This window comes from Macrobrachium nipponense, chromosome 1 (genome assembly GCF_015104395.2).
Source record: "Macrobrachium nipponense isolate FS-2020 chromosome 1, ASM1510439v2, whole genome shotgun sequence".
Lineage (NCBI taxonomy): Eukaryota > Metazoa > Arthropoda > Malacostraca > Decapoda > Palaemonidae > Macrobrachium > Macrobrachium nipponense.
Window position 1 is genome coordinate 66338590 of NC_087200.1, and position 18402 is coordinate 66356991.

Below are 18402 nucleotides of genomic sequence, written 5' to 3' on the forward strand. Positions count from 1 at the left end.
GAAGACAATCGGGGTGTCGGTGTGATCTAATCTACTTCAAATTCTTGCCTTTAGTTTTTCAAGATAAAAAGATACTTTATGAGATAGGCCCTTTAGTTACCTTATATAGAGATTTTAAATGTCATCTAACTTTCTGTGGAGAAACGGGTGAACTTGTGAAGAAACCTGCGTATGAATGTAGGAAGGCCGTGACATAACTGACATCAAATGGTGTATTAGTTAAGCATGATTTTCGTTTATACGGGTCACTAGATTGTCGGGAGAATGCAGACATCAAATGCTGAGAAAATGATTAGGTTAAAGAGTTATGGGTTTGAAGGTGTGAAAATTGTGTGCTAGGTAGTAGGCATCAAGCTTTTTCTTAATGAAAATAAGACAGGAGCCTCGAGTCTCTAGAGCATTCAATTTTATTAATTTACCTGACTTGTAAAAATATATTTTATAACACTTCACTGATATTTTTGTGAAGAATGATAGTGTGAGTGATGTATTTCTACTTGTGCAGAGCATTCACTTATGCCAGAAGACGACATTGTAGTGCATATGAATTACTCACTTGTCTCTTTGCTTGTTATATGTTTGTCCTTTTTTCACACTGATTGCATACTTTTAATGACAGCTCACTTTCCATTCTGTGAAAACTTGCTTTTGAAAGCGAATACAATTTGGCTTGTTCTATGTAAATATTTGCGCATTAAAAAAAAAATGAAAATGACACTCAAAAGGATTTTCGATTCCTTTGAGAGGAAGACGTTGAAAGAATATTCTAAGGAAAAGCAAATGAGCGCTAGTATCATATTTTTTCGTAAGGAATTACTGCCACAGCCAAAGTATTTCATGATCATCTTAAGGCCTTTTGGCTTTTGGCCAGAATATTTCTTGGATAAAATTCATATGAACCGAAAACCTTCTTAGGAACTGAGCCTCGTTATTTCATCTCTTGGGGGAAACATATATCATTTTTGTTCGTCCAAACTTCGTCTTTACTGCACCTAAAGCTATAATTCTTTAGAGTATGACATTCACGAAGAAAACAAGGAAACTTTCAGAGGATGAAAAAGGAATATATATATATATATATATATATATATATAAAGTATATATGTATATATATATATATATATATATACATACATACATACATATATATGTATATATACATAAATATAAATAATGCATACGCTCATATACATAGTACTACACTCATTTTATATATACATACATATATAAATAAAGGTTTTTGCCACGAAGGAAAAAATGAAAAAGTGAGATAGCCGAGTACTTTCGGTCCTGTTTGGACCCTTTACTAAGGCAAACTGATTTTACAGAGGACAACATAATCAAAAGAAGGCCTAATATCCAAACTGACACTACAAGATTAGCAATAAGGGCGATTTCACTCTACAAGGAAACAGAGGAAAACGCTGAGGGTAGCCCACACCTTGGAGGGTACACACGCGGTAACAGGTTATTCTTCCAGAAAACAGTACATGAAAAAACAAGGAAGCATATACAACTTAATATCATGAAATTTACACAAATTTTCCCAAAAAATTATTATTAATGAAAAGACGAAAGAAAATATAAAATAAATAAATATATATATATATATATATATATATATATATATATATATATATATATATATATATATATTATATATATATCGAGCAAGAGAAAGAGGGAGAGAGAATATCGAACCAGAGAGAGAGAGAGCGGAGAGAGAGAGAGAGAGAGAGAGAGAAATAATAACTATATACATGTGGGACTAATTTAAGGTCCTTCATAAACATCTTACAAATATATGGGTCCAAATGGTACATTCCCGGACTAAGATTTAGGTTGTTTTTATTAGTGATTTGTATAATTGCCGATTCCAGTAAATTTCTTGAAACCTAATGATTAGATCTAGCAATTACAGAGGTATCACCCCAATTAATACAATGAGATTTTTCACTCGGATGGATAAACAGTGCATTTGAGGTCTGGGCTGTTCTAACTGAATACATATGCTGCTTAATACGTACACATAAATTTTTACATGACTGACCAACGTAAAACGATGGGCAATCCTTACAAGGAATTTTGTAAATGAATGTTGGTTTTTTGTTACGGGACTATTCTTAATTAGCATATCTTTAATGGTATTGTTATAAGAGAACACTACATTAACATTAAACGATTTAAATATAGATTTTATGGTTTCAAATCCACGAAAATAAGGTAAGTTAAGTACATTTTTAGGCATTTCTTTTTTATTATTAGCAACACTATAAAACTTTTTGTGAGCTTTTTGATAACATAAATCAATTAAATGAGGTGGGTAGCAGAGATCGTTTCCTATCTTTTTTATGTATTCTATTTCTTGGTCAAGATATTGTGGACTCGTTATACGCAAAGCTCGTAGGAACAGAAGAAAAAATTGAAATTTTAATATTAAGATGGTGGCCAGAATAAAAATGTACATAGTTAATTATTTGTGGGTTTTCTATAAATACTGAATTTGAATTGAAAAGATTCTCTATGTATTAATACATCTAGGAAAGGGATGACATTGTTACATTGTTATTTTTAATTTCAACAGTGAATTTTATGGATGGCACTAAATTATTCAATTTAGACAGTAAATCATTTACATCGATACCACCAGGTAAGACTACTAAGATATCATCGACATATCGGTACCATTTTAAGGGGACAAGTGTGATATTCAGGAGGTGTTGTCTCTCAAAAAATTCCATATATAAGTTTGAAAGGAGAGGTGATAAAGGGTTACTCATGGCCATACCAAATATTTGTTGGTAATATTCTCCATTAAAAATAAATCTGCAATCACAAATACATAACTTAATTAAGGAAATTATGTGACTAACGGACATAGGCAATTCATGCAGTACAAGTTCATTACTTAAATATTCTAGCACAGAGTCAATAGGACTTATGTAAACAAGGAACATACATCAAAACTGACGAAAATATCGCTAGGGTTTAGTACAATGTTATTTTATTTTTCCACAAGATCAAGAGAATTCCGGATGTGTGAATTAGATACAGTTCCTAGTAGCGGGGATAACAATTTAGTAAAATATTTAGATAGTTTATAAGCAATTGATCCTATAGTACTAATAATTGGGAGCATAGGTTTGTTTTCCTTATGAGTTTTGACTAGGCCATATAAATAAGGCAATGAGGGACACTTTACAGTTAACTTACACAAAAGTTCTTTTTTATCTTTAAGAATTTGTTTGATATTGATATTAAAGTTTTTTATTACTTGGTCCAACGGATTTTTTGCGAGTTTTTTGTAAGTTATTTCATCTTCTAGTAAAGTATGCATGCGTGATATGTAGCAGTTTTGTATCCAGAACACTAAACTATTGGATTTATCAGCCTTGGTAATGTGTAAGCTATTATCATTCTTCAATTCTTTTAAACTTTTTCTGTAGCGAGCGGGGAAGTTATTTTCATGATAGGCATGTGTAGCACTATATGTCATGCCTTTGATAATGTCTACATGATTTTGTGGTAGGTCACAGTATTTTTCAAACTTATATAGAGATGTCGCTGTTGATAAAGCTGAGGGTTTGTTACAAATGAAGAAAGAAAACCCAAAGCCTAATGCACGCACTGCATTATCACTTATTTGTTTGCTTGATAAATTCACCACACAATCACTTCTAGCATTATTGGTCCAATCACTGTCGTTGATAAGGTTGTTTAATTTTCTGTCCAGTTTTCTAATCAAAGTGTCTGTAGTTCTATGAAGTTTTCCATATATTTCTTGCCTTAATGCGTGTTTCCAATCAGCGGGAATCGAGTAGTTGAAGTTACGTCGGGCTTTTTCCAGTTCTTTAAATTTCTCCTTTTCCTCCATTTTCGCGGCAGCAATGTGACATTTTAATATCATTGAAGTAAACTCGTTAAAAGGATGTTGTTCGTATCTTCTTATGCGGTATGGTAGCAATGATTTGGGTAACACTTGTTCCGCCAGGCATTTTTTCGGAATTTCAGGTGAATTCTGGAAGAGTGCGCCGCCAGTAAGGTCTTAGAGAAAGAGGTGACGAAGCAGCTCAGCAGTGGGAACAGGAAAGTAAAAGTCAACGTGGCCCTCATGTACCATTTGGACCCATATATTTGTAATATGTTTATGAAGGACCTTAAAATAAATGAACTACTAATGAATTAGTCCCACATGTATATAGTTATTATTTCTTTCTCTCTCTCTCTCTCTCTCTCTCTCTCTCTCTCTCTCTGTGGTTCGATATTCTCTCTCCCTCTTTCTCTTGCTCGATATATTTTTGTATATATATATATATATATAATATATATATATATATATATATTCTTTTGTCTTTTCATTAATAATAATTTTTTGGGAAAATTCGTGTAAATTTCATGATATTAAGTTGTATATGCTTCCTTGTTTTTTTCATAATGTACTGTTTTATAGAAGAATAAACTGTTTACCGCGTGTGTACCCTCCAAGGTGTGGCTACCCTCAGGCATTTCCTCGTTTCTGTTAGAGTGAAATCGCCCTTATTGCTAATCTTGTAGTGTCAGTTTGGATATTAAGCCTTCTATTGACTATGTTGTCCTCTGTAAAATCAGTTTGCCTTAGTAAAGGGTCCGAACAGGACCGAAAGTACTCGGCTATCTCGCTTTTTCAGTTTTTCCCTCGTGGCATAGACCTTTATTTATACATGGCATCATGTTTTATATACTTCGTGATCAAGTTATTCATACATATATATATATATATATATATATATATATATATATATATACGTATATATTTATATATATATATGTGTGTGTGTATGTATATATAATACACAGGAGCAGGAACAAAAATGATGAATGCATTATAATTTATTCAAATGCATTTCACATTCACATGAATGCATCCTCAGGGATCCGTATAAATAACGATAAGAAATATAAATTTACAAATTGTCTGAAAAATGCAAATATGCATAAACCTAGAGTAGATTAAAAATTGACATCAAATTACACCATAAATACCAGCACATGATGAAAAAATGAGATGAAAATATATAAAAATAAAAAAATAAAAAAACATAAAAAAAAAAACATTTGAGGAATACCGATGATCGACCTAGCATGACAAAGATAAAAAACTATAAGTATGTGCATAAAAAAACAGGTTAAGAGATGTACAATAGAGTGAATACTGACGGGTGTTCAAACTACGGAACAAGCTGTTTAATGAAGAGAGACTCGAGAATCCGTCATTTATTTGGATTAGAGTTTTGGTCCAGAATAATGAAATCGTCGTATTTATTGACTGTGTTGACGTATACTGGACTGTTCAGGGTAAGATAGGCAGCCAGTACGAAAACTAAAGGCCGCCACTAACGTTCACTTATACCTGAGCAGTTATATCCTCGCAGTTATAACTAAACGTTATTGGTTTCAGTTTTGCCTGCAAAGCCCGACTGTGCAGTCATAACCCAAAGTTAGTGGCTACCTTAACTCCCCCGTGGCAGTGTACGCACACAGTTACGATCTTTTGAGAAGATCCTACGTAAGTTCACTGACTATGTACATCTCAAACAAGAATATACTCTGCTAGAGGACACGAGGAGACATAAACGATCTTTGAATCGAAACATGGAGCCTAATACGAATGGATTGACAGGTATAAGTTTGACACTGAATAAGCCAAAGTATTTATACACATTTGTAAATTGGGACCAAAAGGAACCGTCGTGTATATATGTTGGAAAAGGTAGGCCTTTCAGGGAAGGTCTGGGTACTCGGTTACAGTTCGGGAATAAACTCCCGGTACTCGGCTACAGTTCGGGAATATGCTCCCGGTACTCGGCTACAGTTCGGGAATATGCTACCCGGTACTCGGTTACAGTTCGGGAATATGCGTCCTGGTACTCGGTTACAGTTTGGGAATATGCTCCCCGGTACTTGGCTACGTTTCGGGAATATGTTCCCAGGTACTCGGCTACATTTCGAGAATATGCGTCCCCTTTACTCGGTTACAGTTCGGGAATATGCTTCCCGGTACTCAGCTACAGTTCGGGAATATGATCCCTGGTACTCGGATACATTTCGGGAATATGCGTCCCCGATACTCGGCTACAGTTCAGGAATATGCTTCCCCGGTACTCGGTTACCGTTTAGGAATATGCTCCCCGGTACTCGGCTACAGTTAGGGAATATGCTCCCCAGTACTCGGCTACAGTTGGGGAATATGATCCCCAGTACTTGGCTACAGTTGGGGAATATGCTCCCCGGTACTCGGCTACAGTTCAGGAATATGCTCACTGGTACTCGGCTACAGTTGGGGAATATGCTCCCCAGTACTCGGCTACAGTTCGGGAATATGCTCCCCAGTACTCGGCTACAATTCGGGAATATGCTCCCCAGTACTCGGCTACAGTTTGGGAATATGCTCCCCGGTACTCGGCTACAGTTCGGGAATATGCTCCCCGTACTCGGCTACAGTTCGGGAATATGCTCCCTGGTACTCGGTTACAGTTTGGGAATATGCTCCAGGTACTCGGCTACAGTTCGGGAATAAGCATCCCGGTACCCGGCTACAGTTCGGGAATATGCTACCCGGTACTCAGTTACAGTTCGGGAATATGCGCCCCGGTACTCGGTTACAGTTCGGGAATATGCTCCAGGTACTCGGTTACAGTTTGGGAATATGCTCCAGGTACTTGGCTACAGTTCGGGAATATGCTACCCGGTACTCGGTTACAGTTCGGGAATATGCGTCCTGGTACACAGTTACAGTATGGGGATATGCTTCCCGGTACTCGGTTACAGTTCGGGAATATGCTCCCCAGTACTCAGTTACGGTTCGGGAATATTTGTCCTGGTACTCGGCTTCAGTTCTGGAATATGCGTCCCGGTACTTAGTTACAATTTGGGAATATGTGTCCCGGTACTTGGCTATAATTCGGGAATATGCTTCCCAGTACTCGGCTACAGTTGGGAAATATGCTTCCCAGTACTCGGCTACAGTTCGGGAATATGTTCAACGGTACTCGGTAACAGTTCGGGAATACGCTCCCTGCTACTTGGTTAAAGTTCGGAATATGCTCCCCGGTACTCGGTTACAGTTCGGGAATGTGCTCCCGGTACTTGGTTACAGTTCGGGAATATGCCCCCGGTACTCGGTTACAGTTTGGGAATATATGTCCCAGTACTCGGTTACAGTTCGGAATATGCACCCCGGTACTCGGTTACAGTTTGGGAATATGCTCCACAGTACTCAGTTACAGTTCAGGAATATGCTCCCCAGTACTCAGTTACAGTCCGGGAATAGGCTCCACAGTACTCGGTTACAGTGCGGGAATATGCATGCTCCCCAGTACTCAGTTACAGTTCGGGAATATGCTCCCCAGTACTCAGTTACAGTGCGGGAATATGCTTCCCGGTACTTGGTTACAGTTCGAGAATATGCTCCCCAGTACGCACTTACAGTTTGGGAATATGCTCCACAGTACTCGGTTACAGTGTGGAAATATGCTCCCTGGTACTAGGATACAGTTCAGGAATATGCTCCCCGGTACTTGGTTACAGTTTGGGAATATGCTCCCCGGTACTCAGTTACAGTTCGGGCATATGCGTCCTGGTATGCGGTTACATTTCTGGAATATGCATCCCGGTCCTCGGTTACAGTTCGGGAATATGCATCCCAGTACTCGGTTACAGTTCGGGAATATGCTTCCCAGTACTTGGTTACAGTTCGGGCATATGCATCCTGGTACTCGGTTACAGTTCGGGAATATGCTCCCGGTACTCGGTTACAGCTCGGGAATATGCTCCCGGGTACTGGTTACAGTTAGGGCATTTGTGTCCTGGTACTTGGTTACAGTTCGGGAATATGCGTCTCGGTACTCGGTTACAGTTCGGGCATATGCGTCCTGGTACTCGGTTACAGTTCGGGAATATGCGTCCCGGTACTCGGTTACAGTTCGGGAATATGGGTCCCGGTACTCGGTTATAGTTCGGGAATATGCTTCCTGGTACTCGGTTACAGTTCGGGAATATGCTCCCTGGTACTTGGTTACAGTTCGGCAATATGCTCCCTGGTGCTCGGTTACAGTTCAGCAATATTCTCCCCGGTACTCATTTACAGTTTGGGATTATGCTCCCCGTTACTCGGTTACAGTTCGGGAATATGCGTCCTGGTACTCGGATATAGTTCGGGAATATGCTTCCTGGTACTCGGTTACAGTTCGGCAATATGCTCCCTGGTGCTCGGTTACAGTTCGGCAATATTCTCCCCGGTACTCATTTACAGTTTTGGATTATGCTCCCGGGTACTCGGTTACAGTTTTAAAACTATTCTTACAATTTATGTAAGAATAGTTTTAAAACCATATGTAAATTTGTATTTTTTACTACTAACTGTTCAGATCCCTGAGGATGCATTCTTGTGAATGTGAAATGCGTAGGAATGACTTATAATGCATAATTCATCGCCATGTTTGTTCCTATGCCTGCTCACTGTATACTTTGGACTTGAGCTTACTGGCCTGCCTTCTTGCTTCTTCGCTCTTCATATATATATATATATATATATATATATATATATATATATATATATGTATATGTATATATAAATATATATATATATATATATATATATATATATATCCTATATATATATATATATATATATATATAAGTCATATCACATTACCGTGATTCATATACGTATATCGAGCTACAAATGTCCTTTAATATCTAATTCACTGTCCTGGAATTGAAGATGTCGATGGCTCGTGCCCGTCGGCTGGCAATTCTATTAATGCCTAAAAAATTCCCTTTCGGTTAAACATATATGAAAGTATTTTAATTCTGAGGTAGGATTTTTGAAATTAAACCTCATTCCTATGAACCCTAAGAGAATTGGAGGTTTCTTCAGTTATAAGGACAAGCTTCAAGAATTCACGAGATCCAACATAATATATAAATTTCAATGCCCAAGATGCCTTGGTAATTACGTTGGATCCTCTGGAAGACTGTTGAAGGTTCGATATTATAGCCATCTAGGTCATAGTTTGAGGACTCGTGCATCCAAATGCAAAATTACAGCGAAAAAAAAAACATTTGTCAATAATAGGCACTACTAAACAAACAGCCTACTTAACGACCCTTGAGTCTTTATTTATCAAGCACCTCTGTCCAGGCTTTACCTGTTTCTTCGTCTCCTCTCTTTCTCTGGCGTAAGTGTTGTCTGGGCATGTATGAACTGTTGTGGTCACTTGGCTCTTTTCCTTTCCTTGAATAGGTAGCCTTCCTCATTTACTCATGTTTTGTTTTTATTTTAAGGTTTCAAATTTTTTAATCTTAGCTTTTTTTTGGCAATAATTTGTGCTTTTATCTTGTAATTTATTATATAAGAAAATTTGATTATTGCAAACTGATGATGTGTTGAAGTAACATGAAACGTTATATGCTTCTTAGACTGCTTTCTTCCAGGGACTCCTGAATGTTTTATCAACGATCTATCTGATGTGTGTGTATTTTATATATATATATATATATATATATATATATATATATATAACTATATATTATATTATATTATATATATATATATATATATATATATATATATATATATAAAACTATATTATATATATATATATATATATATACTATACCTATATATATCTATATCATAATATATATATATATATATATATATATATATATACCTAAAACTATATATATATATATATATATATATATATATATATATATATGTATGTATTATGTATTTACATATGTATGTGTGTGAAGACAAAATCTACATAGGAAATTGAAACGATGGCCGCTGCAGGGCTTTCGACTTCTCGTCCGTTATTAAACAGACTATAAATATGAAAATACGTTTACAAAGAAACCTCGTATAAATGACAGATGGGGATTGTAAAGGAAAATATGTACCTGGAATCCAACACAGCTGAAGAATTAGCAGACCTACCCAAAGCGAGGGTCTTAGATTTGCCTCTATTTAAGGTAGGTTTACTAATTCTTCAGCTGTATTGGATTCCAGGTACATATTTTCCTTAACAATCCCTATCTACCATTTACACAAGCTTTTTTGTAAACTTATTGCCATATTTATATTAGTCTGCTTAGTAGAGGATGAGAAATTGAAAGGCCTCGCAGCGGTGCTCCAATGTTCCACTTTCCTTCGTGGATTTTGTCTTTATTTATATATTCATCACTTTCAAATCTTCGTGAGTCAATTGTACATTATGTGTGTGTGAACACTAACTGCAGCATATCCAAAATCATTCACAACTAAAAATTTCTTTATATATATATATATATATATATATATATATATATATATATATATATATATATATATATATATATATATTAATGAAAAATTCTTGACTTCAACTATGATTAGCAAAGAAAAATATTTACAAGTATGTTGTAAAATAATGATAAATATGACCATAATAAAATAAAAAATTTCCATAATAAATAAGCGAGAATTAAAAGCAATAGGCTGCTATTATATATACTAGTGGACCAACCCAGTGCTGTCCGGGAATACTCTGAATGACAGCTGGTTATTTACATTAGAAAGGAAGTAACACATGGTTCTCTTTTGATTAACATGTCCCCGTTAAATGACACACTCCAACTAGACCTAAACAGACCCCCACTAAACTAAACCCCCTAAGTAAAAACACACCCACACTAGACCAAGCACACCGCACTAAACTGAAACACCCCCACTAAACCGAAGCATACCCCAATAAAACAAAACACACCCTCACTAAAGCTAAAGACATAACCCACTAAACCTAAACACACCCACGCTAAAAGTAAACACAACACCCCCACTAAACCTAAACATATTGTCAACTAAGCCTAAACACCACTCCCACTAATCCTAAATACACACCAACCATTAAACCTAAATGCAACCCCACTAAACCTATAAACACTTCCAACTAAACCTAAACTCTCAAAACGTCGAAAGACACCCCCACTCAACCCAAACGCATCCCCCACTGAACCTAAAACCCACCCCACCCTACTAAACCAAAACACACCCTTATTAAACCTATACACATCCATTACTTCATCTAAACGCACCACCACTAGACCTAAACATGCACCACCTACTAAACCTAAATGCACTTCCACTAAACCTTAATACATCCGTCACTAAACCTAAATGCACCTCCACTAAACCTAAACACACACCACCCACTAAACCTAAATTCACACCCTACTAAACCTACACACCCCATAAATCAAAACACAAACCCACTAAACCCAAACACACACCACTAAATCTACATACACCCCCACTAAACCTAAACATACCACCGACTAAACCTAAATATGGCCCCACTACACCTAAACACACCGTAATCAAAACATGCCCAAACTAAACCTAAACACATCCCCCACTAAACCTAAACACATCCACCACTAAACCTAAACAACCTCTCCCACCAAACCTAAACATACCTTCCATTAAACATAAACATACCTCTCACTACACCGAAATGCACCCCAAGAGAACCTAAATGCACCCACCATTACACCTAAACACATATCACCCACAAAACATGGACACGCCCCCTCACTAAGCCTAAATACAACCCCACTAAACCTAAACACACCCCATACTATGCCTAAACACACCACCATTACACCTTTCTCAACCCCCATTAATCTTAAACACATCCCCACCCCCAATAAACCAAAACACATATCCACGTTAAACCTAAACTCAAACTTTGATACAGAATTATTAATCACAAGAAAGAAAAACATTATATTTCTGTGGTATCAAGTACATGAAATGATGGTGTGATAATCCCGAAGTGGTTATTTACCACACACGTTACAAAAGGAAAGTGGTTGGGGGGAAGGTGAAGGGGTGGGGTTATGGGTTTGAAACCTGTGAAAACCTTTCCGGGGTCAAATGAGGGCTGCGTGCAAAATTTCGCCTAGATCGGTCAAGCGGTTTGGATTTCTATAGAGTACAAGTTTGTTACTACAGTAAACGAAAGTCTACAGATCTCTCGTTATGTCTGTTATTGTCTGTCTGTCACGGGGATACGGGTTTGAAACCAATCCTATTATTCAGTTGGGTCTAATAATAGTCACGTGTCAGAGGTTTGGCTAGATCAGTCAAGCGGTTCAGATTTATTTAGCAAACAAACCTATAACAAACATTCACTTGCATATATATATATATATATATATATATATATATATATATATATATATATATGGATATACATATATATATATATATATATATATATATATAATATATATATATATATATGTATATATATATATATCTATATATATATATATATATATATATATATATATATATATATATATATATATATATATATATATATATGTGTGTGTGTGTGTGTGTGTGTGTGTGTATGTCTGTATGTATAGCTGCATACGTATACGTACATAAGCAAGCACAGAGCTACTTGCATACTATTTGTATGTTTTAATACATGTTATCGTAACCAATAGCTTTCACGCATGGCTATCGCCGAGCATTTCTAAAGCCTGACACTAACGTTCAGCTATGCCTGCGCAGTTATAACTGCACAGTTGGACTGTGCAATTTAACCGAACGTTAGTGTGGACAACCTGCACAGTTTTTCTGGCCTGCGCAGGCAGCCTGAGTAAATTGCTCATCTCGATGAACCTCAGTCCAAACGTCTGCGCATGCTTGAGGACATAGGTGTAGCCTATGTCCTCTGGCTAGTAATCATCTTTGAGATATCGTTAACTTGATGAATAGTACATCATTTTAACCCGTCTTTTTTACACATATACAAATACAACTATATCTACTTTCAACTGTATAAGAGACGTTGTTTTTTACGGTTTGTTTACGTCATCCTGAAATACCTCCACTAAATCTGACGTAAAGGAATTCCATTGAGACTACGTTTGATATAATGCATTATGTCAAATAGGTGAAATACTTCCTTTACGCGTCTGAACCAGAAGAAGTCGTGGCATAGACAGTATCCTACAGCTCTAGCTATTGCAAAGATCCATAATGCCTGGCAAAGTACAGCAGTTATCGTTATGCGTCACAGCTTTGACACAACAGTGACCTATAGGCCTACTTACTACTGTGAATTTTCAATAACAAACAATACCTTTTTTTTAACCCAATATTATATGGCATGTATAAAATTACGAGTGTTCTGATTTCAAAATTAAAATCGCCAATGCACTTACGAGCCACAATAATGTCATGCAAAAGCATAAGACAATTCAACAGAGAAATTTATATACTGCCAATAGACATTTAGCATAAAATTGCGGGCAAGAAATTCATTTTGCTTTACCTACCTGTCAAAGGTTATCTATTCCATTGTCTCTAGAAGATTTCCTATGTCCATTTCTGCACTCATCAGCTGCACACCGTACCGTTAGTGAAATAATGAACGAAAAATTCGCAAGACACTTGAGGCACCAAATTAATTTCCGCGGTTCCCGGTTATTTAAAGTTTCTCTGGAAGCAGCGCTACCCTGCTTGGTGGTAGTATACATCAAAGTGAGCTGAACTTGAGGCAGGTAAATGTAACATGTCCGAATAGCATTTTGATATTTCATTTGAGTATTTATTAATGCAGATGAAAGCGTATTAAATAATTCGAACTTCTCCATCAATTATATCTTATGCCTGTTAATAAAGCTGCCTAGTTCACAGGCTATGAAAAAATTTATTCACGAGTTTAAAGGTAAATAGCACGGTCCAAAGTCAACAACAAATACGGGTTTCCTATGCACAGTATTTAATTCTGAATTTTTCATATATTTGCCAGTACATTTTAACGTAAATTGGGACAATTCAAACTAAATAATATTTGATTAAAAGTATAATTCTAATTTTTTAAAGTCTAGATTTTACTTAAAACTCGAAACTGATAAAGATCACTGCAGGTGAAAATATATGGGGAGGTAAAACGAACAGCCTCCATAATTTGGCGGGAGAATCACATCCAGTAGAGTTTCTTGTCAGTACATTCTTAGTTCGGGATATTGTTCAAAACACCAGAAGTGCTTTGAAGCAGTGTGGTATTACACGGGTTGGTCTTGTGAGGATATATTTCCAATTCAATAGTTGCTGCAGCTCTGTTTGTAGGTGCACAAACTAAAACAATAAATTTCGCTACTAGCTGAATAGCAGAAATGTCATAAATGTGGGCTTATGCTTTTATCGGCCTTGTGTCTTTGTAGCCTATTAAGCATTTATTGTTTCTTGGTAACTTATTACTAATACAGAATTACGTTTCTCTTATTGTTTGTAGCTATGCATGCCTGTTGATTTCATACGTCAACATTTAACCCCTAAACTATTTCTTCAAAATACGAGAATTTGGTTAAGGGTTAATATTGGAAACCTCTTAATATATTCATAATGATTATAAACTATTAAGCTTAAATTGGAGGAATTGTATAATTATTGTTAGCTTTGTAAATTTATTTGTGTACTTAATATTAACTTTCTAAATTTAACGAAGTCACTGCTAAGGGGTACGACTAACCAGAGTCAAAGTATACAGGGTCTGCTCACGTCATCAGTTACAAAAGGACCATATCTTTATGAAACTATGTTTACGATAACATTTTCATATAACTATTTTTGCGATGGCGTTTTTCTAGATAAATTTTCCTCTTATTGCATGTTGCCGTACACTACGTTAACGTACAAAGAATGCTCTTTCAAATGATATATGGCACATTACAATTACGATGCTTTCAAACCCACAAGCGCGCACAGAAAAAATTATCCACGCACACAAAAATGTGCAATTATTTCATCCGTCAACCTACATACATTCACGTTTCGTAGCGTATCTGACTAAGGGATGATGATAGAAAGAAACTGAAAAATGGATAAGAAAGCTGATAAAATTTACTATATAATGCTTAAACAAAATTGATAGGTGTTCTCAGAAATTTTCGAGGAATTCTAGGTCAAAGACGGACCAAAATTTTTAAATTTTATGTAAATATTTACCATATTTTTTTAACATAATTTTTCATCTTATTACATTTTGCAATATACCATGTAAAAGTGCAAAGAATACCCTTTCAATTGGTATATGACACATTACAATTACAATTATTTTCAAACTCATAATCGCGCACAGAAAAAATTATCTTCGCACGCAAATATTATAAAAAATTAAGCGTTCGTAGGAGATCTGAAATCTAGCCCCGCCCCTTATGAAACATCATCAGATACATCCAGCCAGACTGACGAATACCTTTTTGTACTTTTTTCGTAAATATTATAATCGTTTGAGGCATGCATAATTAATACCTTTATGTATACAGTTTGTGTTATATGTAAGCTATGTGTTCGGAAGTATACTTATGTGATATGAAGTGCTAATGAGAAATTTGCTGGAAATATGTTCCCTGTGTCATTTTCTTCATCATTTATTCCTTTGATACCTTATATCGTATACGATGTAATTCTTATACTTTTGATATCGTTTTCTTTTTTGTGATCAAGTCGTGCAAATGTAACTGCCATTTTTTACACTGTCTGTACCCACATTTTCTTTGTATTTATTGCATAACAATAACTATTCATAATAAGATTCGGAAAATATAATTAATATATCATTCTAACCTTTCGCATAAAAAAAGTTGCTTTTCAAAGTGAGGTATGAGCACAGTGACAGAACTAAATACATTTCTTAAGAATTATTTAAAATCTTGATAATATTACTACCTGAAAGAGAGAGAGAGGAGAGAGAGAGAGAGAGAGAGAGAGAGAGAGAGAGAGAGAGAGAGTGTGTTCATGTTATAAAAAATGGACTTAAAGAGAATACAGCAAACCAGTATATAGGTAAGTAAATAAATAAGTAAAGAATAAACATATGAAGAAAGCTGGAGTAGCTATGAGTGTTCAAACTAGTATATTTTCTGCAATCAAACAAGGATTGGTGACTAAATGAGAGAATGGGTATTTAAAAAATCAAATATGTGACCTCTCTACAGATTTGTTCATCAAGATTTTATGAAAAACACCATGTGATATGGATGAAATGTATGAAAACTAAGGGTTCTTTAAGAAATTCAATGGAGAAGCACGGAGTGTTACTTTTGTGATGTCACTGTATTAGCTCCGCCCCCACTGCCGAGTTGAGCAGACCCTATATACTTTGAATGGGTATTAAAAAACATCAAGCATGTGACCTCTTTACAGATTTTATCAAGATTTTATCAAAAAAACCATGTGCTATGGATTAAATGTATAAAAACTAAAGCTTCTTTAAGTAATTCAATGGAGAAGCACGGGCAGTGTTACTCTTGTGATGTCACAGTATTAGCTCCGCCCCCACTACCGAGTTGAGCAGACCCTATATACTTTGACTCTGCGACTAACTATGCTCCTTTCTCTTTAGCGAGCCTATACTCTATTTTTTTCCATCTTTCCATCTGCCTGTGGTGGTCATGCATGGTAATGCTGCATCCCGGGCTTTAAATTGTTTTAGGTAAATAAAGGATATCTGGGTGTACATTTGCAACTGAAAAGTATTTTAATAATCTACTGTATGCGAATTACACCATTAATATTCGAAATAGGATATTATTTAAAGCCCGGGATGCAGTGTTACCATGGGCAAACACCACAGGCGGATGGACAGATGGAAAAAACAACAGAGTATTGTAGAATTCTCACGCATTTTATATACTTTGATTATTTTTATTTAGCATTTAAAATTTAATTACTTTACCAATACCATTAGATTCTTTCGAATCAGTAAAGAACTTAATTTGGTGAGCAATAAGAACCGTTTATCTGGCAAAATGTTTCGCGGGTCTAGGCCAACAGCATGTTTCTGGAGCTACTGTAAATTCAGGCAGCATGCTAGTTACATACATAGATATAGATGCGATCTCGTGCACGTAAGGCGCCATTATTATGTGATCGTTGTCAGAGATGGCATAGATATCAACTGCGGAGACCAACGGCAAAAAAGCCACTTCTGGCACCCAATGCTGGGTCATCAACTGTGTCAATTACAGGAACAAGTTCACAAAAGAACAGGGGATCACATTTCACAAGTAAGAGACCTTTTTTTCATTCAGAGAATCTTTATGGTTGCTGAAATAACCTCAAGTAGACGTGTGTTAGATCGCAGTCAACTTCACTCCTCTTTTACATCTAATAAAGTACGTAAGGAATATTGTAATAAACTTGTCATTAAAGCAGGGGTGTTGTTTATCCGTGTTACGTGCCTGCAACTCGTAAAATATTCTTCCAAATGACGGATTGTATGGAATAAAAGTTGTTCAGTGTGCTGAAATCTACCTGAAGTCACTAGGATGTAGGGTTACCATCAGTCCATGCAACCATGGTTATGCTTGACTATTTTTCTTACTACTTGTACTACAACAATGTACATAGGCTAGTATCATGAAGCCTAGATCTAGGCCTGCTACAGTTTTAAGTGTTAATGAAATGTTATGGTAGTGTTCTTTACATGTTATTAATAAGTTCTCAAACCTGGTATGGAGAGGACTCTGTTAAATTTGATCTGCCAGAACACTTAAGGTCGTATATCCTTCAATTTTACTATTATTATTTTTACTTAAAAAAGTAAACTTCAAATTCATAGTACGTTTTAGCTTGAAAAATCGGGCTCAGACTGGAAACCCTGTGTCCTTGCCTAAAATGAGCTTGTTTCACTTATCCCAACTAACATTACACACAAGTGAATATTGGCTGATATGTATCAGGCTATTGAACCTAAGCTATTACTAATATTATATATCATATGCCTATGACTGAAGCTTATATGGGATGACAGCGTTGGAGATGACAATTATTTTACCATATTGTATCAGTTTGACCCATGAATAAAGAACGGTAATTAGTTCTGTCTCTAGAGTAAAACAGGACTGCAAATTGATAGTGGAAAATAAAGGCACATAACGTCGACAAATTGGTCAACTTCATTGCTCAAGTGTATACAAACTACAGCAGACAGAAGTAAAATTTTTATTTCTACATATAATACACATTGTCCTTGGTAAATGCAGCAAAGATAATCTACGAGTCATTAAAGACTGCTGTGAAAATAACCATAATGTAGTTGCCATATCTGCAAAACTTTATGGCTTAATCGTAGAAGAAATATACCAACAAAATTAAATATTTTCACATCTGCATACAGTACATATTGTATATATTAAATGGTGCATAAATCATTGGACAGTCTTGACGGACATCCGAGAAAACACGTTTTAAAGAAAGAGTACAAGGTTTCCCATAAGATTGTATGGGTTTGCGCTATTGTTTACATCAGAACGATCGCCTGCAATGGCACCAGGCAGTGCACGTCACAGACT